The 24,700-nt window shown below is 53.1% G+C and overlaps 2 non-coding genes and 1 pseudogene across 2 annotated transcripts; all 3 read left to right on the top strand.

Annotated features, from left to right (window-relative positions):
• The first annotated feature begins 5,529 nt into the window (after window positions 1–5,529).
• Window positions 5,530–5,603, top strand: TRNAT-AGU (transfer RNA threonine (anticodon AGU)). The gene has a single exon. It is a non-coding gene; the product is annotated as a tRNA-Thr (tRNA).
• Window positions 5,604–19,976: 14,373 nt separating this feature from the next.
• On the top strand, window positions 19,977–20,176 carry LOC142016229 (small nucleolar RNA U3; annotated as a pseudogene).
• A 4,115-nt stretch (window positions 20,177–24,291) lies between these two features.
• TRNAS-AGA (transfer RNA serine (anticodon AGA)) lies at window positions 24,292–24,373 on the top strand. Its single transcript has one exon. It is a non-coding gene; the product is annotated as a tRNA-Ser (tRNA).
• Window positions 24,374–24,700: the final 327 nt, after the last annotated feature.

The following is a 24,700-nucleotide window of genomic DNA, read 5'->3' as shown; positions in this document are numbered from 1 at the left end:
GGCATCCTTCAGTCTGCATAGATGATGGATCGCGCCCTTTAAAGTTTCAATTGAGGACTTCATTTACAGTGTCTACTGTGACTATGAAGACCCAAATGAGAGTGACAGTCCCTGCTGCACCGCTTGCAGAGGTGCTGGGTGTCTGTTAAGTCATTATTGTGCACTCGCTTCTCCTCTGCTAGCTGTCTGATCCTCATCTCACCCTTCTGAAGGCCCTTGTGTAACCCCTGCCTCCATCTGCTGCGGTCATCTGCTAGTTCTTCCCAGTTGTCCAGCTCGATGTCTACCTCCCTGAGGTCTCTCTTGCAGACATCTTTGCAGTGCAACTGGGGGCATCCGGGAGGTCTTTTGCCAGAGGCTAGCTCACCATACAGGATGTCTTTTGGAATCCTTCCATCATTCATCCTGTGGACGTGGCCAAGCCAGCGGAGCCGACGCTGCCTGAGGAGGGTGTGCATGGCTGGGATTCCAGCTTGCTCGAGGACGGCTGTGTTGGTCACTCTGTCCTTCCGTGATATTCCAAGGATGTGCCTGAGACAGCGCAAGTGGAAGACGTTCAGCCTCTTTTCCTGGCGGGCATACAGGGTCCAAGTCTCGCTGCCATAAAGGAGGGTGCTGAGGATGCAGGCTCTGTAGACTTGCATTTTGGTGTGAGTGTACAGCTTGTTGTTATTCCACACTCTCTTGCTGAGTCTGGACAGAGTGGTGGCCGCTTTTCCGATCCTCCTATTTAGCTCAGTGTCCAACGACAGGGTGTCAGTGATGGTAGACCCGAGGTAAAAGAACTCGTGGACGACCGCTAAAGTATAGTTGTCAATGCTGATTGATGGGGATTCAGCAACATCCTGACCGAGTACATTTGTCTTCTTTAGGCTAATGGTAAGCCCAAAGTCTTTCAAAAACTGCTGGATCAGTTCTTCCCAAGCTAAAGGGCTTATATTATCCACATACCATTGGGCATCTGACAACTCCCTTCTTTTTTGTCTAAAATTACAGAGGTGATTTTGCGGGAGGGATTGAAGCACACGGAATTGCGGGAAAAGCTGAGCAGGATAACAGATACCCTACCAGAAAGCTGGTAACGTGCAAAAAGCTTTTGTCCCACACACCCAATGATGCCCTATTAAAGCCGGGAATGGCTGGCTGCACCTATCTGACATATAGGCATCTATAAAAGACAAGTAGTATCCCTCAAAGGGCACTGGATAATCTTCCTTGTGGGGAGCGGCAACATTTACATGGCATTGAAAGATTGTCCTGTTTTTCTCAGGGAGGCTGTAAGGGGAGCAAGAAACTGATTTTCCTGTTTGATCCCAGGTTGAGAAAAAAATCATATCCCCATACCCGGTTCGCCATTCGCCAATCTTAATTGAATTGTGCCATACACCATGGGTCACAATCTATTGGAGACAGCTGCTTCCCCCTAAATTCAGCCCTGTCCCATTACAAACCCAGCCCCAGTGGCCCTTTCCCTCCACCACACTTAGCCATTGAGAAGAATTTGTTCTCACCATTCCCCAAGTGTCATTTCTTTTCCACGTCCTTTCAAGTGGATGAGGTCCTCCGGTTAGGTCTGAGGAATTAAGAGGAATTGCCATGAGGGGGATGCTAGCTCGTGAGTGAGCTGGGATGTGGCTGCAGACCCAACAATTAGAGACCTTGAGAGTCTGAGCTATCCACACTTGCTGCTGAATAAAAGAATTGTCATTGTCACTTCAGATTCCCCAGACCTTAAGACACCTGTAGCCGAGGATTAGGCTCCACCACGGACACATTTTGGAGGCAAGACCCTTTCTGGTTGTGACAACCTCTCTCGAGGGAACCGCAGTCACGGTTTTATGTCCACCAGGCAGCTGGCGCTAGGCTCGCTACTGCTTCTTCTCAGGTCCTGCTAGCTGCTTACTGTCTGCTTCTGGCAACCCTTATGGGGGCGTAGGTTGTAAGGTATTGCAGGCTGTTCCTCTGCGTCTTCTTCTGGAGCCAAAATTGGCTCTGCGGGGTCTCGAGGTGGTGCTTGGTCCGCTGGTGACGGTGCTTTCTGACACTGTGAAGCGTGAATCCATGCTGCCATGCCGGATAGCTTTACAGCTGTCTGGGTAATGAGCAGTTCCTGGCCTGGACCCTTCCAGCGGGGTTCCAAGGTGTGCTTTCAAAAGTGGTGTCGCACGTACACCCAATCACCTGGCTCAAGGGTGTGACAGGTGTCAGAGGTGGGTTTCCTTGGCCAGGCTGCTCGTACCTGTGAATGGAGGTGACTCAGCTTGCATCAGCCCCTTGCAATACTGTAGGAGCATGCTGTGAGTCAAGTTTAGGTCTGAGACTGGGGTAATGGTAGCCATTGTTCACATAGGGCGTCCCGTAACGATTTCAAAGGGACTTAATTTGTGCCTTTGAGATGGGGATGATCGAATTTCCAGAAGGGCCAGAGGTAAGGCTATCTCGACGATGTGGCTGTATTTTCTGATTCATGGGCAGAGCACCTAGAACATCTCCAAGCTGTTTTCCAATGCATAAAGGAGGCAGGGATAACAGTTAAGGCAAAAAAATGTCAAATTGGCTTGAACAGGGTGACCTACCTTGGGCACCAGGTGGGTCAAGGCACTATCAACCCTCTGCAGGCCAAGATAGAGGCTATAATAAACTGGCCTGTCCCAAAGTCAAAAAAACAGGTTCAGTCCTTCTTAGGGTTGGCCGGGTATTACAGGCAATTGGTACCACATCACAGTGAGGTCGCCGCACCTCTAAGAGATCTAACCAAGAAAAACCCACCCAATGGGGTCAAGTGGACTGACCAGTGCCAGGAAGCTTTTAACCAGCTCAAGACGGCTCTTATGACTGAGCCTATGCTGAGGACCCCAGACTACGACAAGCCTTTCCTCGTCACCACAGATGCTTCTGAGTGGGGCGTAGGAGCAGTTCTGATGCCGGAAGGACCAAATCAACAACTTCACCCTGTTGTATTTCTCAGCAAAAAAAATGTCTGAAAGAGAGAGCCACTGGTCTGTCTCAGAGAGAGAGTGCTATGCGATTGTATGTGCTCCGGAGAAGCTAAGACCATATGTGTGGGGGCGACGCTTCCACCTTCACACTGACCACTCTGCTCTTCGATGGCTTCATTCAGTCAAAAGAACCAACAAGAAACTGCTTCGGTGGAGTATGGCACTCCCAGACTTTGACTTAGATGTGCAGCACATTTCAGGAGCCTCTAACAAGGCAGCTGACGCCCCCTCCAAAAAGGAATTTCTGGACTCAAGTTCACAGGACATTCCCTATATCTGTGTTGGTACTTGGAGCATTTTGTTATTTCTCATGGAGTTGCTAAGAACGTAATGTGTGCATGTATTTATTTTCTATGTCTTATCTCAGACCTCCAGGTAGAAATCACAGCCAGTGTGGCCAGAGGCTTTCCAGCAATGTCTGTGATTTGGGGGGCGCGTCATGATCATGAGGGTTCGCCAGCAGCCTGGGAGTAAAAGGGTTAACCTCCTCAGCCAGGTGGGGTTGGCCTGTAGGAATGGGGGGTAAGAGTTGAATTTTGGCTCCTCCCTCTTCTGTTCTCTGTCTTTTCTTGTTTCTTCTTCCCAGCCACGAGGGAGAGACACAGAATATCTCCCTCCAAGAACAGCCCCTCCCATCTTCTGTGAGTGGGGAAAGTTCAGACAGATCCGTTCAGCTTTATTGTTTGCTGGTGTGGGAAGTGGGATCTGATGTCTGGGCACTTGTTAGAAATGGTCTTTTCCTCTCCTTGTAACTCAGTTCCAGGCCCATGGTGGAGACTTCCCATGTGTTTTACTTTGTGACTCTTCCATCTAGCCATGAGGCTCGCAGCACGAATATTGTTGGAACAAAATAAAAGTTATCTCTTTTTCTTCTTGTTACCCTGGTATTGGTTATGCTGCTGCTGCCTTTAGGTAGCTTGGACCAAAGCTCCAGGCAAGTGGGCCTGCCCAGGGCTGGCAGGGAGTCAGGTGTGGGTCCTTGGTATCCTCCGCTCTGCAGAGGCAATGGGCAGCATCTCAGCGTGGGGATTTCTCCGGCGGGATAAAGGCACAACAGAAAGTTCCTCACTGGATGGGAACTCTGATCTAAAGCCCAAGTGAATTGCAGGCAGACAAAATCTGCCGGCCCTGCCCAACACAGCGCTGGAGGCTGGAGTGGCGGCAGTCGGATGGGGAACAAGGGGAATAAACCGAGGGACAGGGATTTTGTGCAAGTAGCAAACCCAGGCAGCAGTCAGGCCCTGCTGGGTGTGCCCTGTACCTTGCTGCAGCGATAGGAGATGATTTGGACCATGTAACAGCCACAGACATTCTGGATGGAGCCAGCCATGCTGGACATGTTGACGACGGCCACCTTGCTGCAGCGCAGCCCTCTCTGGGGGCTTCCCTGGGCAGCCTGCTTCAGCAAGGGCAGGAAGGCCTGGGCAGGGGGGAGAGCAGAGCAGCCGTGGGGTCAGAAAAGGAACCAGAGTTCTGCTTGTGAGGCCGGCACCAGAATGGGGGGGGTCTCTGCTCTTCCCACTGATGCCCAGCCCCCGGCCAGGACAGAAGCAGGAGCCTCACCCAGGAAGGTGTTTGGAGCCATGGATCCTACTCATACCCTGGAGAGGCCAACAATGATCCCCAGTTCAGCTCCCTGCATTCACAGTCTTCATCCAAGGCAGATGGCGGGGGGGTCTGTGGCTCCCCACTGATGCCCACATGGGTCTTGCCATGGTCCACCTGCAGCTCTTCAGCAAGGAGGATTTGCCCAGGCAAGGGTACCCCCGACCGCGGCACTGGATGGTCAGGTACACACCCCACACGGCACAAACATCCGTGACATGGGGAGGGGCACCAGACACGAGCAGGAGCCCCACGACCCCAGCGGACCCTGACCTGCAACTGGCCAGTCACAGCCCCAGGCCCTGCTCAAAGGTTTCACACAGGGAAAGCTGTAAAGTCAGCCCCACCCCCAGGGCACAGGGATTTGCACTGGGCTGGTAATAGAGCAAAGGGGTTGTGTGGAGGGTCACAAGTGGGACTGAAGGGCAGAAGGAGACAGAAAGGCAAAATGTTCTTCTCGTTACGCTGCATCAAACACTCCCCCTGACGAGCTCCAGCTGGGGCAGCGCAGCCCATCCCCCCTCCGTGAGAGACAGGAGATAACTGTGCCCCAGAGCTGGGCCCTCCTCGCCCCACCCCTGGGGTGTGAACAGGGAGAAAGGAGGGAGTGGGGAGCACAGAGTGAAAGTGAGGGGGGGACTCAGGCTGGGGGAGCAGAGGACGGGCAGGACTCCAGGCTCTGCTGGTGGGATCCTGGCACTGGGGCAGGTGGGGAGAGAGGAGGCTTCCCTCAGGCACAATGTCTGTGCTGGGGAGTGGGAAGGGCTGGTTGTGGGCAGTTCATCACAGTGGTTCAGCCCCACAAAAGCTCAGCACTTGATAAATTGGGTTAATAACCTTTAAAGGGCTCCAGGGCTGCTTTCTGGTTGAAGACACAGACTAACACAGACACCTCTTTGTCAGGACCCACAGCTCAAACAAGGGGGGCACCCTGGCTTAGGTGGCTAAAGCACCTGTCTAGTAAACAGGAGATCCTGGGTTCAACTCCCAGTGGTGCCTTGGGGAATGTCTTCAACAACATTTTCCTACCTGTGTCTGGGGAACAGAAAAGCCCTCCCTTGGCAATCCCAGCCATTGCTGGGGAAGGTAAAGGCTGATGAGAGAGGGGCATTAGGAAAGCATCCAGTCGCAGAGCAGAGCTCAGGCAAAGGGAGCTGGGACTGGTGTTGGGAAGGTGACTCCTCTGGCTGCAAGAGCAGAGTCTGATCCTCCCAGCGCTGGGCCTCTCTGGGGCTGTCTGTGCACACAGAAGGTGGCAGTGGGGCAGGGCAGGAGAGGGAGAGTTACTCTCCTCTCACATCCCTTTGTTTGTCACTGACAAAACCCAAACGAGTGAGGAGAAAAGTCCCAGAGAGGCTCTGTGGCTCCCCTGGCCATGAACCTCCCAGGTACGTGGGGATTAGGAAAGCAGCACCCAGTGGTGTCTGACCAAATATTTCTGGCTCCCTCTCACCTGCTTTGCAGCACCCCTGGACTGTGCTGGGAAGTTCAGAGCTGCAGGAGGCGGCTGCCGTCCTTCTGGAGGAAGAAGTAACAGACACTGACAGGTGGATGGGCTGAGGTGGCTGCAGAGGGGGCCTGGGGAACATGGGAGGAACCCCAAAGCCCTTTGTCTAGTACTAAGGCAGGGAGGTGACGCCCTTGATTCTTGTTATTCACCACCAGGTCTGTGCAGCCCAGTGCTCAGCACTAAGTCCTGGGCCACTGAGCACGAGGGAATCCCGGTCACAGTGTGTGCTGCCTCCTGGCCCTCTCCAGACAGGTCAGTGCTAACCAGCTCCTGCAGCACTTTTGTGACACAGACACAATTGCCTGAGACGGCAGGAGCTACGTTCTGCCCTGTCTGCGGGAGCAGCTCCTGCCCCAGCCCTGCCACTGCAGAGACACCCCACGCTAGTGAGCGACAGGGAGAGTCTCACTCCCAGGTGCACACACCCAGCTCTGCCCCCCCAGTGGTAATTCCCCCTCCCCCAGCTCCCCCAGTGCTGAACTGATGCACCAGCACTGCCGGGGAGCAGCCTGGGACCCCTCCTGTGGCTTCCCTTTGCTTCCCCTCGAAATGTCCTTGTCCTGCTGGGAGCAAAACCCCTGCAGGGACATGAATGGTGCAGGTGGGAGCGGGGCAGGATCCCCCCAGGCAGGGGCTGCACCCACAGGCTGTCTCTGTTCTCACCCAGCCCCTGGGCAGGCCCCAAGGTTTCAGTGTGTGACGGTGCAGGGCAGAGGGAGGGGGAGGGCGGCTGCCAGTGGGGAGGGGTGGCAGGTGTGGGGGGAACCCAGCCAGGGGTTATGGCTGAGGGAGGAGGGGAAAAGGGCAGTGGGGGGGGTCGGCAGAGTCTGAGGGGACAAGGGGATCAGGGCAGTGGGGAGGGGTGGGAGCGACAGGATCTGAGGGACACACTGCAGGGCCCAGGACAGCTGGCGAGGGGCAGCCGGGGCTGAGGGGACCCCCCTAGCTGGGCTCAGAGCAGTGGGGGATGGGTGACAGAGGGAGAAAGGGGAGGCCAGGCTGGTGGGGGAGGGGAGAAAATCTCATTCAGGGGCCAGGGGCCCTGCAGCTGCCTGTTGCTCATTTCCAGAAGGCCCCTTGGGAGGCCCTTCTCTGCAGGCTGGAGAGCTCAGCTGGGCAGAGCCTGGTACTCAGAGCACCACACTCATGAGTTCCAGCCCCGTGCCGGCCACTGAAGGGTGTTTCCTGTTGTCCTTCCCCTGACCCCTCTGGGCAGGAGAGCAACAGAGATGAGGGAAACAGGCTGAGTGGCTGGCAGGGAGCAGGCCAGAGTCACCACCCCCGGCTAAGGGAGGGGCTGCAGCTGGGGTGTGGGCCAGGAGAGGATTCCCCAGTTCTTCAACACGGCAACACCCACCTCACACAGGAAGAGACACCAGGAACCCAAGGCCAAGGGCACCAGCCGTCCCCACAGTGGCACAGGCTTTCTCTGCTCTGCATCACCTCCCCAGGCCTTCCAGCCTCACATCAGACTGTCAGGCAAAGCCTGAGAAAGGAAAGTGCTCCCTATAGCGCTCCTGTAGCTGCCTGCGATCACACAACGGTTAGTGCTCTGCATTGTGGCTATTACGATTTTGGTTCCAATCCAATCCAAAGCAGTAATAGCCCAGTGTTTGGGTCGTGCTGCTTTTACTTCACCAGGAGGATGGTGAAATACTGCAGTGCTTTACCTAGACGGGTGGTGCCATCTTCATCCCTAGAGGTTTTCAAGTCCTGGCTTGAGCAAGCCCTGGCTGGGATGATTTAGTTGGGGTTGGTCCTGCTTTAGGCAGGGGTCTGGAGTGGATGACCTCCTGAGGTCCCTCCCAGCTCTAGGATTCAATGATTCAAATCTCGTCTCCACAGGAATGGGCCTGGACAGCTCAGTGTCTGACTGGAGGAAGTGCCATGGGCCACATGCTAAGGAAGCCCAGGGCGGACAGAGGGGTCCTGGGAGAAAGAGCAGCTCCAGGGAAGCAATGAGGGCAGAGTGCTGCTGCCAGCTGAGGGTGAGAGGTGCCCAGTGTGCAATACCACCCTGTTCAGAAGTGGAAGGGTCATCTCAAGAGGGGTGAAGACCACCACTCAGGGCTCTGCTTCCTGCAGTCAGAGGCACCTGCTAAGGCTGCCTTGGGAAGCTCTCCAAGCTGCTTCCCTATTTCCTGCCATGTGAGGGCAGGGGGTGACATGCATACCATATGCAGGACTTTGGTTGAGCTGTGCAGGTGGGTTGAGGCAATCCATTTTGGCTGTGGAATTTGGCAGTGTGTCCACAGGTGCCCATGTAAGTTATGAGAGGAAGGCAGAAGAAGGGATTGTTTGGGACTTGAACCAAGGACTTCTCTCAGCCAAAGGAAGAATGATACCCCTAGGTCTACAAGCCACCCTGAAAAGGGCCTCCTCCAGAAACAGGTTTGAACAAACAGCCAGTGCTCAGCTAAGTGCTGCTTCCAAATTCACCTTTCCAAGGTCTCTTCACAGTCCTGAAGCAAGAAACCAACTTCACACTCTGGACAGTTCACAAACAAGACCGTGTGGGAGAAACACATGGGGACCTATCCAGGAATTATACAGGAAGATACCCCCAAGAGACCCTGCTCCAGAAGGTTACACAACGGAAGTTACAGCTGTTTGGGTGGATCTGCAGAATGAACGATGAACCAGCAATCACGCCCCTGGTATTTGCAGTATCAGACTGTTTCTGTAGGAGAGGCAGAGCCCACAGAGATTGGGTAGATGACACAGTAGATGGGTGCAGAGGTCGTTACGCAAACTGAGCCACTCCGCACTGGACAGGGAAAGATGGAAGGAAATCGTGAGGGAGGCATCGGGCAGCAACGGGCGCTGAGCTCATGGCTGTTGTTGATGATGACGGGCTCTATGAATTAGCTGGTTAAAGCAGGTGCCTTGTAAAGAGGAGACCCTACGTTCCACTCCCACGATTGCCTGGGTGTTGGGCTTTGCTGCACTTGGCTTTGGCCACTATAAGGCCACTTGCCTTTCTGATCCTTTTCTGTGACCCCTAAGGGCTATTCTGATGGTTTACATCAGGCAGGAGCAAACTTTCGACATCAGGACCCACTTTTTCTCCCTACAATCAGCTGAGACCCCCACCCTGGAAGGGATGAGCTGCGCTCCCTTGTTGAGCACAGGGGGGCTGGCGGGGGAGGCGGAGGACACCGGCTGTGTGTGATTGCCTGGGTCAGTGTTTCCCAATTTCACTTGGCCACAGAAACCTTTTAAACTTGAAAGATTTTCACAGAATCCCAAATAACCCTTTAACCCCTCTCAGCCCCAAATCTGCCCCCCCATCCCCAGGCTTAGTCCCTCTCAGACCAAATCTGCCCCCCCAGTCCCCAGGCTTAACCCCTCTCAGCCCCAAATCTGCCCCCCACATCCCCAGGCTTAACTCCTCTCAGACCAAATCTGCCCCCCCACCCCCAGGCTTAACCCCTCTCAGCCCCAAATCTGCCGCCCCATCCCCAGGCTTAACCTCTCTCAGCCCAAATCTGCCCCCTCATCCCCAGGTTTAACCCCTCTCAGCACAAATCTGCCCCCCTCATCCCCAGGCTAAATCCCTCTCAGCCCAAATCTGACACCCGCACCCCCAGGCTTAACCTCTCTAAGCCCCAAACCCTCCCAAATACCTCACCCAATCTGAGGCTTGAATGTACCTCTGCTCCTCCAACTCTAGTCCGGAGGGCCCGGCATAGGACAACGCAGAACCTGCCTGACTCCCCTTCCAGCAGTGGCAGAGGAGTCAGCAGTGGCAGCACCCAGACCTGCAAATGATGCGTTAAGCCCCGTGCAGCTCTGGAGCCACAGGTTGCTGAACCCGACCGGGGAACCCTGACTGTCACTTTGGGGAACACCGATTGGGGAACACTGGCCGTGTGAGAGGTGACAAATAAAGACACGTCAGTGACAAGACTGGAGCTGAACTGAGATCTTTGGGAAGTGGGTGGAAGACGTCTCTGGTGAGCCCCAAAGTAGCCGTGCTGGGACTTGAAGCCTTTCATCGGAGCAGGTGTTTACTCCCTGGTGTGTGGGGGTTGCAACCTGGCACTTAGGGAACTGGCCTTGGGAGGGATAAAAGGGCTCAGTGTGCGGAAGTTGGTGTCACGCTGGAGAAGTGGTTCCATCTAAGGTTGGGCAGTTTGGACTCCCCAGAGACGGAGGAGAGGGAAACTGGGACAATGTAGAAAGGGAACTCCAGAGAGTGACCACATGGCCCTCTGGCAAACACCAGACACCAGTCTCTGGGGATAGGGGAGCTGCTCTCCTGTGTCAGGGCTTTTCCATGATAGGGGGCTGCTGCCTCATGATGAGGCCCCAGAGATGGATGTACCACAGCGAGATGAAGGGGAGCAGAGAATGGGGGATCCACAGCCCCCTAGTGGGCGTGTGTGCTGAGAATAGGGGCTGTGAAACATCCCAGGAGGGGGGCCAGGGAATGCAGCAGCCACCCCATGGCAGCGGTCCCTGGAAGTGGAGCTGTCATGTTGGGTAAAGGTGCAGCTGTCCCATGGAGGAGACTCCCCATAGCAGGAGCTTCCCCCTGAGTTGTGACATGCTGGTGAATGAGGCAGCTGCCCCATGGGGTGGGGTTTCCTGGCAGCAGAGTGACTGGCGGAAATAACAGCCTAAACAGGTGACAACTGTGGCAGCACCAGTGAGGGAGTGGACAGAGCTGAGGTCTCTGGAGAGTAGATCCCTGCTGTGTGGAGGACCTGCCCTTCCATCTTCCCCAGCCCTCCCAACAGGCCATGCATATTACAGTGACTCTGGTGGCATTTCAACCCACAGCCTTTGAATGACTGACCTTAACTCCACACAACCATGGCAGCTTAGCAGTCCAACTTGTTTTCCATTGCACCACAGAGCCCTGTGTGCTATACAGCACATCATGTCCTCTGGCACTCAGATGCCAGGGGCACCCAGCATATGGGGTCTCCTCCCTGACAGTCCTGGCTAAAGAGCCATCAACGCACCTCTCCTCCAGGGACTTAGCTCATTCTTTCATGCACCCAGCTGGGGTTGTGCCCTTCACAGCACAGTGACACACCTCTGAGACCCCAGCATTTAGGAAAACTATTCAAAAATGAGATTGATCCATGCAGGGCATAAGATTTTCAAGAGACAGACAGACAGACAGATTATTTTTTATGTTCCTTTATTGTTCCAGAGTCTTAGGGTGGATGACTTCTTTGTTTTGGTCTTCACTGACAAGTCTGAGGAAGGATTGCCTAACACAGTGAGTGCTAGAGGGAAAGGAGTAGGGTTAGAAGTTGAAATATAAAAAGAACAAATTAAAAATCGATTCAAAAAGGAGATGTCTGCAAGTCACCAGGGCCTGATGAAATGCATCCCAGAATACTCAAGGAGCTGATAGAGGAGGTATCTGACCTTTAGCTGTCATCTTTGGAAAATCATGGGAGACAGGAGAGATTCCAGAAGACTGGGAAAGGGCAAATATAGTGCCCATCTATAAAAAGGGGAATAAGAATAACCCAGGAAACTACAGGCCAGTCAGCTTACCTTCGGTACCAGTAAAGATAATGGAGCAGGAAATTAAAGAAATCATCTGCAAGCACTTGGAAGGTGGTAATGTGGTAGGAAACAGTCAGCGTGGATTTGTAGAGAACAAATCACGTCAAACCAATCTGATAGCTTTCTTTGATAGGATAATGAGCTTTGTGGGTAGGGGAGAAGGGGTAGATGTGGTATACCTAGACTTTAGTAAAGCATTTGATACGGTCTCACATGATATTCTTTTAAAAAAACTGGGCAAATACAACTTCGATGAGGCTTCTATAAGGTGGGTGCATAACTGGCTGGATAATCGTACTCAGAGAGTAGTTCTTAATGGTTCTCAATCCTGCTGGAAAAGTATAAAAAGTGGGGTTCCGCAGGGGTCTGTCCTAGGACCGGTTCTGTTCAATATCTTCATCAATGATTTAGATATTGGCATAGAAAGTACACGTGTTATGTTTTTAGATGATACCAAGCTGGGAGGGGTTGCAGCTGCTTTGGAGGATAGGGTCATAATTCAAAATGATCTGGATAAACTGGAGAAATGGTCTGAGGTAAACAGGATGAAGTTTAATAAGGACAAATGCAAAGTGCTCCACTTGTGAAGGAACAATCAGTGTCATACACACAGAATGGGGAGAGACTGTCTGGGAACGACTACAGCAGAAAGGGATCTAGGGGTTCTAGTGGGCCACAAGCTAAATATGAGTCAACAGTGTGATGCTGTTGCAAAAAAAAAACAAACCACACATGATTCTGGGATGTGTGAACAGGTGTGTTGTGAACAAAACACGAGAAGTCATTCTCCCGCTCTTCTCTGTGCTGGTTAGGCCTCAGCTGGAGTATTGTGTCCAGTTCTGGGCACCACAGCTCAAGAAAGGTGTGGAGAAATAGGAAAGGGTCAAGAAAAGAGCAACAAGAATGACCAAAGGTCTCGAGAACATGACCTATGAAGAAAGGCTGAAAGAATTGGGCTTGTTTGGTTTGGAAAAAAGAAGATTAAGGGGAGACATGATAGTGGTTTTCAGGTATCTAAAAGGATGTTATAAGGAGGAGGGACAAAACTTGTACTTGTTAACCTCTGAGGATAGAACAAGAGGCAAAGGGCTAAAACTGCAGCGAGGGAGGTCTTGGCTGGACATTAGGAAAAAGTTCCTAACTGTCAGGGTGGTCAAACACTGAAATAAATTGCCAAGGGAGGTTGCATAATCCCCATCTCTGGAGATATTTAAGAACAGGTTGGATAGATGTATATCAGGGATGGTCTAGACAGTACTTGGTCCTGCCACGAGGGCAGGGGGCTGGACTCAATGACCTCTCAAGGTCCCTTCCTGTCCTAGCACTCTATGATTCTGTGATCAGTAGATGCCAGTAAATATCCATTTCACTCCAGAAACTGAAATTCCAGTTTGGAATTACTGAAGGGCACAGACAGGGCCCAGAGGAATGAGGCGACGGGAGCCCTTGGCAGAGTTGGATGTCAGGCTGTGGAGTTCTGAGGGTTCCAGATGTGCTCTTGACAGTTTTGGTTTTAACGGTTACGAAGTCTGGAGTTTGGAATGGGTGTCTGCTGCCGTTCAGTAATTACTGTCTGAGCACCGTATTGTTTCAACTCCTCCAATGAAGAGCTTCCCACGGCTCTGCCCTTTGAAATGGATAAAACCTTCGCAGCTGGGAGTGTGTCAGGAGATAAATGTAAAATACTATAAATATTAATTCTGTCAGAACTATGGATTAAATTCACTGAATTCTGCCTAGGGCTGAATATCACCCCTTAGACACACCCAGTTCTGGCAGCTTATCAGGAGTGGGGGATTCTGGTGTCCACATGCAGCCCCAGTGACCTGCCACAGCAGCACAAGTGGCAGATTGCAGGCTGGGCGCCCAAGTATGGTCGGCTTTTCCCCAAAGCCCCCAGGGCTGCAATGACACCAGCTGGCTCTGCCCACTTCAGCCAAGAGCCGAGTCAGTTCCGGGAAGGGGAATGCCCAGTATTTGCTGCAGGCCGGGCCTAGTCTGAACTGAGGAAGTTGAAACTAGCCCTGTTCCCCAGCCCAGAGGGAGCCAGGGATGCAGTGAGCCCTGTGAAAAGTCTCCAGGAGGAAGCGACGTGTCCCGTCTGTCTGGAGCATTTCAAGGACCCCGTGATTACAGAGTGTGGGTACAACTTCTGCCCAGCCTGCCTCAGCTAGTGCTGGGGGGGGGCCCGATCCAGCCCCCTCCTGCCCTCAGTGCAGAGAGACTGTGTGGCAGAGACACCTCCAGCCCAACAGGCAGCTGCAAACGTAGTGGAACTGCTCAGAGGGCTGAGTTTGCTGGCAGTGAAGGGAGCCGGAGGGGACGGGGTGTGTGGGGAGCACCAGGAGGCTCTGAAACTGTTCTGTGTAAAGGATCAAAGCCCCATCTGTGTGGTCTGTGATGGACCCTGGGCTCACCGCGCTCACACGGTGCTGCCCACAGAGGAGGCTGCCCAGGAGCACAAGGGCGGGAAATTCAGTCTTACATTTAAATTGAATCACTGGCTAATTTGATTGGCACTTTCCTGACACACTCGTCATTCAGCCCGTGAAGCCTTCCTGGCGCAGGAGAGGCTGTAAGGAAATAACGGATCTCTCAGTGCGGGAACAGAGGCAAACTCTCCAGTGTCAAAGGAGAGATGGTGTGGGGCACTTCCTGTGAGATACTAAACCCTTCTGCAGGGCAGCCCCCGCTGGGGAGCTGGGGCCACTTGGGACCGAGGGGAAGGGGTTAAGGGACAGTGAGGCTAAATCCTAAGGGCGGTTTACGCCAGAGTGCTGCCTTTGGGCTGGAGGAGAGGGAATTGGGAACTGGAGTTGCTATCAGTGACTTATATCATAGAATTTCCTGATATTACCTGTGTTTCCATCTCAGTAGTTGTGAGAGACCCTGAGGAGACCTGGACTTTGTGCAACAGACTTATACACACTTATACACACCTACACTTATACACCCTTGACTCCATCTGCTGGGCAGCAGACTGTGAGGTAAATTGGGGTAGTGACTGCAACCTCTGGTACATGGTGAGAAGGCTTCCACCCTCCCCCAGTGTCATGGTTCACATCACATCCCCTTCTAGGCAGTTTCTTTCTTGCATTGATATTGATTTTCTCAGCCAATACAGCAGGTCTCTCCCAGCTTGCACTGATGTCTTGGCCTTTGGTAGCACACGGCTGTTCTTGTTCTCCGATTTGGTGGAAGCAAAGACAGTGCAAATGGATAATTTCATCCTCTTTGGAGTGTGGCAGAGGATTTTCTTCTCTTCATTTCTATCCTCACCTGCCCAAGGAGGAGAGAAGAAAACTTTTCCCCAGCTGACTGTCCCCCTTCAGTGCTCTGCAGCTTCAGGGCTTTCTGCATTCGCTCCAGCTGTGCACTGGGCATGTACATGAGCTATGATTATCCAGGGGACGGTGAGAAATGTGGAGCTCGGTGCTCATCCGACTCACTTACACAAGGACAAGAGATGGAGAGTTCAAAAGTGTGATGGGAAAAGTGTCATTGAGAAGGGGAAGGTGATGGTTTGTTTTAAATAAACCTGGGGCTGCCGGAGGGGAGGTGGCAGCCTGGCTGGGGTGTCTGTGGCTGTCTGCAGGGCAGGCATGACGGTGACCCCCTGAACAGTATGGAACATACGTGCTATTGGGAGAAAGCTTTTGCACATGCTGGGGACAGGAGCGGAGCAGTCACTGAAGCAGGCAGCTTGTGCGCCATTACCTGTGCAGGGGCTCAGAGCTGGGTAGAGCAGTAAAGGTGGAACAAGCCTGCACTGCTGTGAGGAAAGGGACACTGAGGCAGTCCTACTGAGGAGTTTAACTCAGATTGCAAGAGGCAGAGTCCTGAGCTCTGTGCGTTACACCAGAGGACCGGCTGCTTGTGTATAACTGACTCTTCTCTCCCCCAGCTTACACGCTGCACTCTGCCTTTAGGGCTTGTTTCCATCTGCTCCCTCTCCTGGGCCTGGCAGGGCTGTGACTGTGCTGCTGGACCTCCTGTGCACTGGGGATGGAGCCTGGGAACACCATGTCTGCCTCTCCTAAGTGCTGTGGGTGCAACCAATGGCAAGAAGAGAATCCATTGAGGGTCTTGCATTTTGCTTTCCTGGTTTGTTGAAGGGGTCCCTGGGTGGTGGCAGGAAACATTGAGCAGATATGAACATTGTTGGTTGGAGGGTTTGTCTCTGTTTCTCCTCCTTGTGAGAAAGGCGAATTGGAGAAGCTGTTGCACCACTGCTACTGATGAAGTATTTAGAAGTTCTTCGTACCCTTTGCTTGCCCGTTCTTCGAAGGGAAACTTGCTGATGCACTGGCTCCGGAGAACACTTCATAAAAGCACCAAAACACCAGTGTGTATTTTCTGCAGTGTCGTGGTTAGCACATTGGTTGAACTTGTAACTAGTCGCTTGTTCTAAGCCAGGTAGAAACAGTCCTGCTACCTCTTCTGTGGGGCCAGCTCATTTCTGGAAGAATCCTTAAGAGCTCTGCCTTCTTCCTCATTGGTTATTTTTTTCCTTTCATGAAACTTTAATATCTAAGGATGGGGGAGAATATGAGCCAATAAGAGCTCCCATCACTTGGGTGCTTGGTTGCCACCTCCTAGCAAAGATGATGATAGAAGAATTCCAACCCTCAGGGTGGCAAACGGGCAGTTTCTCCTTCATCCATTTCTTTTCAGCTAAAGTCAAAGCACGTCCCAGCATTAGGTCAGGGTGACTGTGTATAAAAACCTGCTGTGCTGAAGAATGGCTGTTTGGTGTTGAAAGAGTTGTGCTACAGTTGTGTACGGAAACTGTCTGCCTGACTCATAAAATATTAAAGAAAATTAGTGGCTCAAGAGCATTCTTTCCAGCAGTGTCGAGATGGCTGCGTGGTCTAAGGTGCCAGATGTAAAATACTGTCTTTCCTTTCCCTGGATGTTCTGGCCTCCAGAAGGAAAGGTGGGTTCAAATCCATTTCCTGAGGCGAGTGGCTTTCTCCACATGCTGAACTGGCCTTGATTCAATGCCTCTCCGAACAGCGCACCAGTGGTTGCTTTGGATTTCTGTTAGATCAGGGGCAAGAGTGAGGCAGAATTCAGATATGAACCTCTCGGGAGAGTGAAGGTGAACCTCCCACTCTGGCAGTGTGACCACACAGTCAAGGGGCCAACACCCACCATCTGCACCAGTCTTCTCTTCTCTGCTCTGAGAACTGCATGAATACCAGCTCTGTAATGCAGCACAGGAGCTGTGTCACCTGCCCCACCGGGTAGCTGAGCCTTGGGTTAGTTGGCTGGTCTCAGCCTGTGGCCAGAATGATGCCACGGGAAGGGGAGGGAGACACACACCTGTCTGTGGTGCCTGCAACGCCCTGGGGGTGTGGAAGGGAAGGGAGAAAAGAAAACAGGCTGAGTCCCTCTCTGCTCACACAGGGGATGGGAACTGCTGTGGAGATTTCAATAGCATCAAGGGGCTCAGAAAGAGCCAAAGGCATTAACTTGATCCCATCAAACTCCCTTTTACACTTCCCTGTTTCCTTCCCTCCCCTATTGCTCTGCCTGTGGCTTTTAAAGCTGCTCACCCAGCTCAGGCCTTCCCCCTCCTTAGCCACACAGGGGCAGGCTGAGCCTCAGGCTGATCAAAGGCAACCAAGGGAACAAGGGATCAAACCCTCCCAGACACACAATCCCACCTGACACCATCACAGAAATCAGCTGCAATCAGCATCAAACGGCAAACACCCAGCGAACTCACTTCACTGCCACCAAACAACAGTGCACTCACTGGCACCTCTCCAGCAGCGCCTTCTGCTGCTCCCCCTCTTACGCTCCCCTGTCTCAGGCCCCTGGCCAAGACTCCATGTTAAGTCACCAAAATTGTTCTGTCCCAAATCAGGCCTAGTTGGCAGACAAACGACTGGGGGGTCCCAGCCACCTTTCCCTTTTTGCTGCCTTACAAAAAGAGACATGGGGAGAAAAATCACCTACTTGAGCAAGTTCCATCTTTGTGCTGCAGTCGCCGTCGGTGTTCCCTGTAACCGGTGGGCTCGTGCGAGTGCTCAGCAGAGTTTCCAATGCTCCCCAGCCCGTTAGCAGAGCATCCCCAGCTCGGTTTCTTGTTTCTACTGATGGTGCACATTTGCTCAGTCACGAGTGTGTATAAAATGCATTCCACACCTGCATGGAAAAGGTCAGAGGGAACATTGACCCCCAGCTCCTGGGACCCGACACCATTTTCATCCCAGCCCTGAAAAATGTCCTCATCAGATTGGGTTGGGCCAGAAAGAGCTGGATCATCGCTTAGTAAATAATATTTGCAGCCCAAGGCAAAGGGCACAGACCAGGCTTTCACCATTTGGGGCCGGAAGACCATGAGCATCAGGATGCCTGAGCTGGGTCCACAAGAGCCTAAAAGATGAGTTGCCTTGATTTTAGCCAAATACGACCACCACCACCAGCTTCGGCTGAATTGGAAACACCACCTGGGAAGTGAGACAAAGACCTTGTCTATATTACACCATTAGGTTAACATCAGCTGCCCTGCACTGACCTAGCTGTGGAAGTGACAACGATTCCTCAGCTCTCATCCCCTATTAGCCCTCCTCTACTTAAGATACCTTGATGACATTATTATGATTTGGATTCATGGTATAGAGATTCTAGAAGAATTCCACAGAGACTTTTACAATCTCCACCCCACCATCAACTTATGCCTCGATTACTCCACGCAAGAGATATATTTCCTGGACACTGCAGTACTAATCAAGGATGGTCTGATCAGTACCACACTGTACCGGAAACCCACTGATCGCTATACTTACCTACACGCTTCTAGCTTCCATCCTGCACACATAACGAGATCCATTGTTTCCAGTCAAGCCCTTAGATATAATCGCATTTGCTCTGATCCAACTGACAGAGACCAAAAACTACAAGATCTCTACAAAATATTCATAAACTTGAATTTCCCACCAGGAGAAATAAAAAAAACAACTTGACAGGACCAGACGAATACCCAGAGACCAGCAACTCCAAGACAGGCCCAAAAAAGCCAAGAACAGAACACCACTGGTCATCACCTACAGCCCCCAACTCAAACCACTGCAATGCATTGTCAAAGACTTACAACCTCTCCTTAATCGGGATGCCACACTCCAGAAGGCCCTTGGTCACAGGCCTGTTCTCTTCTCCAGACAACTTCCCAACCTTACGAGGATTCTGACCAATATCTACAGTCTATCCCGCAGGAACACCAGTTCTGGGACTTTTCCTTGCAACAAAGCCCACTACCAGCTTTACCCACATATCTATTCTGGAGATACCATCACTGGACCTAACCAGAGTATTCACAGAATCACAGGCACATTCTCATGTTCCTTTGCTAACATCATTTATGCCATCATGTGCCAACAATGCCCGGGTGCTTTGTATATTGGACAGACTTCAAACTCTCTGCGACAAAGAGTTAATGTGAACAAAACAGACATCAAAACACTCCTGATCCACAAAACAGTTAGTCTACATTTTAATGGAGTGGGCCATTCTGTTAATGACGGAAGAGTTTGCGTCTTATTGAAAAAGAATTTTCAGTCTGCTTTGGAAAGAGAAACTGCTGAACTCTCTTTCATATTCTAATTCCACACAGTAACACTTGGTTTCAACCAGGATGCGAATTTTCTGGGACATTATAGGGGCTCTTTTGCATACTTGGTTTAATCTAATTCTTGACCCTCACCCCGCCCTGCCACTCTGCTCTCTTATTTGCTCACATTGATAGTTTTTTTCTGATTTGTCAACCTTGATTACTGTTTTTGGTTCTCTGTGTCTAAAATATTGAGTCTGTTCTGGGCTGGCTCTGGTCTGAAGAAGTGGGTCTGTCCCACCAAAGCTCACCTCATAAATTCTTTTGTTAGTCTTTAAAATGCTACTTGACTGGTTTTTTGTTTTCATTTCAATTGGTGCCTGTTGATTTCAGTGCCTCTCTACTTTCCTTTTACATCACCTGCACAGCTGGCCAGAAGGAACTAACCTGTCAGAGTCCTCTGTGACTGATACCTGTCACATGACAGCCTGTAAGAAAAGTGGCAGATTGGGGAAGTAAAAGGGAGAGGGTTTGATTGACTCCAAAAGGCGCTGTATGCTAATCAGGAGGGGTGTGTCTGCAAACAGCCACATGCGACCACCTCTGATACACTGCGTCCCAAAGCGGGTGAATTGGGCTTCAGCGAAAGGGGTGGTTGATTTTAGACTTTTGTCCCTTAGTTGGAGGAGGGTGGAAGCAGCTGTTTGAAAACGTTCCCCATGGGCAGGAAGCTTGTGCCTGTTCTGCTGGGTGTGCAGCTGAGGAGTATGTGTTTAAGACTGTACTTTTAGGGATCATTTCTGTAGTGTGTAGCTAGAGGAGTGGATGTGGGTGTTCTTGGTCTTACCAACCATGATGATGAATTGACGTGTTCTCTTTGGAGCATGAGGTAAACAAGCAGTGCTGCTGTTTGTTCTTGATGATTGTTCTTGTTTTCTTTTGGAAGCAAGAAGAAGAGAACCTAGTCTGAGTGGTTGGTTTTTATTGTAAAGTTTAAAAGAAGTTTTTAGTGTGGGGAGAATTGCATTAGCTGCTTTTGCATGAAATGTTCAGGAGCAGAGAGAGTGAAAATGGTGTTTAAAAGTTTCTGTTTCTTAGTTGTTAAAAGAATTTTATCCTTTTTTGATATACACACACATTTCCTTTGTTACACTATGCTGCAATTTTCACGTGGGGACCTGGTTCTGCTTTTCTACCCTTTTCTCTGTGGCTGGCTGAATCTGAACCACAGAGTGATGTCAAAAGGCAAACTTTCCAAAGCCACCTTCTGACAGATCAGCTTTTGAAAGCGAGCGTCCGCACGCCCCAAGCGAAAGGAGATTGTGAGCCGCTCTTTGAAAAGACCAGGCCCTTGGTTTGCAAGGAAGCAGCCACATGTCACCGGGTGCTCTTTTGGGAGAAAAGGGCCAGAAAATGCCGTGGCTGCGCTAGCAAGGCAGATAAGCCCTTCTGGGGGCTGCAGCCTGGTGCTCCTTTAAAGGACTCCTCCAAAACACACTCATTCTGCACATGCCAAGGGCTGGCTTGTACCCAGAGCACCAAGAACTCAACCACATGGAGAAGCCACTTGGTGGCACACAATGGCCCCCAGAGACTCCCTGATGCCCGACCCATCCAGGCCATGGTCAGCCTGTAGGCACTGCTCCGAGCTGCCACTCTCCAGCAGCGAGTGATGGGACAGGCTGGTTCTGGGGGATTGGAATGACACCCGCTGGCCCCACAACTTCAGTATGACAAAGAGGCTATTTCTGGAGTTAAGTCATTGGCCCTCCCCGGCCCCCCAGCACCATGACACACAGGTGCAGCGCACACTCCCCTTGCACAAGGGGGTAGCCATTGCTATGTGGAGGCTCACTATCCTGGACAGCCACCAGTCATTTGGCCATCAATTGGGGGTGGGCAGGGCCACCATTGCGGCTGTTCTGCTGGAGGTAGGGCATGCTTGGGGCACCTCCCCACCATGGGGAGGAGGGCTACCAGGCAAGGGGGACCCTCAGAGACAGGGGAGAGGGACAGCGTGGGGTGGCTGGGGCCAGGTGGGGGGAGGGGAAGTGGATGCATGGAGCACTCCACCACGCACACATGGACATGTTCTCCCCACACACCATTCAGGTCTTCTGGGCAATCAAAAACAACCTACTTTACTGGGTTGTCCGTGTCTGGGATCTGCAAGTCACCCTAATGGGGGCTCAGAAGCTGGACTTCCCCAAGTGCTTCAGAGCTCTGGATGGGACCCACATTGCTATCCAGGCCCCAGAATGCAGCACAGGCATCTTCATCAATTGCAAGGGGTACCATTTTGGGGTGCTCCAGACCTGCGCGGACAGCAAGGGACGATTTATGGCATTCTGTGTGGGTTTGTCTGGGTGAGCCCACAAGGCCCGTATCTTCCAACTCATGGCTCTGCTGCAGCATGCAGGAGAAGACATCCATCCCAACCTGGGAGCTACCAAATGGGGACACCACTAGCCCCCCGATATAATGCCCAATGCCATTTACCCCTTGCATGAGTGGCTGAGTTGGCCCTACAGGGGACACACTGAGCCCAGCCAGGACATTTTTATTTAGTTCCTAAACTGGGCTTGCAATATTAGGTGGCTGAAGGGCACTTTCAGGGCCCCCTCAGGATACTGGAGGTCATCCTGTGCAATGTACCAGATGTGGTGGGTACATGCTGCTCCCTCCACAACACCGTGGAGGTAAAGCAAGAGCCGTTCATGCAGGGGTGGGTTTTGGGTCTGGCCACGGCTCCAAGCAGCTGGCTGCTTTGCCATGCTGTCAGGCACAGAGGGTCAGGGTGCAGGTCAGGAAGTTCCTCTGGGAGGCCTTTGTGCGGGGGCCCATGTGACCCCCCAACTTCCAGCCACCACCACAACTCCCTTCCCACGCACCCAACTCTCGCTATCAACCCCACCCCCCAACACTCCCATACCCTCCCGGCCTCCCAATAGACACCAGAGACAGGGAGTGTTGCTAAGGAAAGTATTTCATGAAACTCTGGCAATGGATTCCAAACTGCATAAACAGAAGTGTAAAGGATTAACAAGAGGGATGGGGGACTATAGACAATTGGGGTCCTGGGGTGGGCAGTGGGGGCAATGGAACTTAGAGGAGGTCTTGGAGAGGGGGTGGGGTAACAGAACTCAGAAAGGGCTCTGAGGAGCGGGTGGGAGGCCACAGTCCATATTCTCACAAGGGCTGGGATGGAGCTTGGACCATCAGGAGGTAGGGACAAGGAAGGGGTCCAGTGGGCTCAGGCTTGGGCTCTCTGGGGGCTACAGGAAGGGAGGGAGGGGATGGGGGAAGGTTGGGTGGGAGCAGGGCACCAATGTCAGGGTCTGTGGGTGGATGGGTGGGGGGAACTGTGGGACACTGTGAGTGACATGTGCAGGGAGGAGCTGCAGGGTCTGTGGGAGGGACTGGTGATGGGGTGGGAGGCTGAGCCAAGCACGTGGTCACAGCCTGTGTGAGGGTGTCCAGGCTGCCTGCCACCCAATCCCAGGCTTCCTGCTCCATCACCAGCCTCTCCTGCATGACAGCAGTCACGTCCTGCAGGGTGGTGGTGTGAGCAGTGACAGCAGCAGCTTCCTCCTCCCCACAGTGGCACCAGCACATGCCCCAGCACTGGCCCCAAGTGGGCTCTCTTCGGGGTGCAGTTCCAGCCCCCTCGCCCTCTGGTGTGGGCCTTTCTGGCTTGTGTACAGGCCTTGTCTGGCCCCTGGATGGTGCAGCTCTGGAGACAGAAGGGGACCCAGGGAAAGGCCATCAGTACCATGACCTGGCCCTGGGGGCTGTGTGCCCCCTTCCACCTTGTCCCCCCATCTGGCCCGGGGTCCCTGAGGGATCTGTGTGGCTGGGGGGTCCCTGCGAGGGTGGGACATATGCAGTGTAGCTCAGCCTCCCTCCCTGGGCATGCAGCCTGTGGTGCTGTCCACAGGGCCAGGTGCTGAGTGTTGCATGAGGCCCCCATTGAGGCTCAGGGAGCACAGCCATGTGGGGTGCATCCAGACTGGAGCTGGTGGCTGTGTGAGTGGCCCACTGCTGGCCTCCCCTCCCCTTGTGCCAGGCGTCCAACATGCACGAAACCGACCTTGGTGTCCCTAGAGGAATTCAGGGGAGGCCCAGGTGGAGGGGGCCCAGATGGAGACCTCTCAGGACACAGAGATGATGAGGGCCCCATTGCTGGAACCCCTGTCATGGCTCTGGGCTTCTGTTCCTGTGCCTGTTGGGTGGGAGCTGCTGCCTGATACTGGTCCTGACACCTCCTGCAGCCCCCTGGCAAGCGCCATCTGACCTGGTGGTTTGTAGGACGTGGGTGGTCAGTGCTGCCTCCTTGGGTCCCAGGCGGCCGTTGAGCTCCTGGAAGTGGGGCAGGTAGCGGCCACTGCCCCTCGAGTGGCTGGCCTCATCCTGGGCCTGGCAGTTGGCCTGCCACAGTTCCTTCACTTTTCTCCCCAGTAGTTCAGCTGTTCAGGTGGGGTGACCCTCGGAGCTCAGGCCAGAGAACAGGTGGCTGAAGGCTGCAGCATCCTGGCACCAGCCAGTCATGTGGAGCAGCAGCTCCTCATTCCCCAGTGTCAGAAGTCCTTAAACTCAGTCTCACTCCAGGAGGGGCCCTCGTCTGCGTCCCCTGGCTGGGCTCCTGACACACCTCAGATGGGTTGAAGGGGAGTCTGGGGGATACAGGGCTGTGGTCAATGGCCATGGATTGCCCCATGGAACTTTCACTGGGGCAGAATGATCCCCCTCCCCCACCATCTGCTGCCCGAGGGCCACAGGTCCCTCGAATGTTCCCTAGGGACATAGAATACATTTTGCTGTGTGCACCAAGGCCTGGGCAGATGTGCACCTCCAAGAGAAACACCGGCTGCTACCTGTGGGGCTCTCCTAATGAGCCGGGCAGCACCTGCATCTCTCCTGAGCAGCCGCCCAAGCACACAGCTTCCAGGGACACTGCCGGGGCCGGGGCTGAGGAAAGGGGAGGGCAGCAAACCCCACCAGCTGTCTGGCAGTGTTCCTGACCAGCCTCGGCCCACCGAGCATTCACCAGGGCCTCTGGCCCGGGGGGGGGGGGCAGAGACAGTCTCACAGCTGTGATGGCCGAGTGGTTAAGGCGTTGGACTAGAAATCCAATAGGGTTTCCCTGCGCAGGTTCAATTCCTGCTCACAGCGAGGGCTGTGTTTTAGCCACATCCTGGAACCAGGACAATACAGCAGTACACACCCTGAGACACTGCCCAGGGGCTGTCTGTGACCAGTGTGTGGAAGAGGCCAGGGGAGTCTGTGCCTGGGGGAAATGCTGACGCTGGGGCATGGTCACTGCTCTGGCTGCTGCTGGGCCCAGCCTGTCTCCTACATCAGCCTGACAGTGTGACACTCACCTGTTTAATGCCCTGGCAAGGACTGGGCAGCCCTGGTTCATCTGCAGCCAGAGATAGGGCAGCTGCCTCTAAGGGAAGAACCTGTTCCCAAGGCTGGCTCAGGGGCTCTGGTCTCTCC

The sequence above is a fragment of the Carettochelys insculpta genome, chromosome 7, assembly GCF_033958435.1.
Source record: "Carettochelys insculpta isolate YL-2023 chromosome 7, ASM3395843v1, whole genome shotgun sequence".
In the NCBI taxonomy this organism is placed as follows: domain Eukaryota; kingdom Metazoa; phylum Chordata; order Testudines; family Carettochelyidae; genus Carettochelys; species Carettochelys insculpta.
The sequence above is the reverse complement of the archived record's forward strand: the minus strand, read 5'-3'. Positions and strand labels throughout refer to the sequence as shown.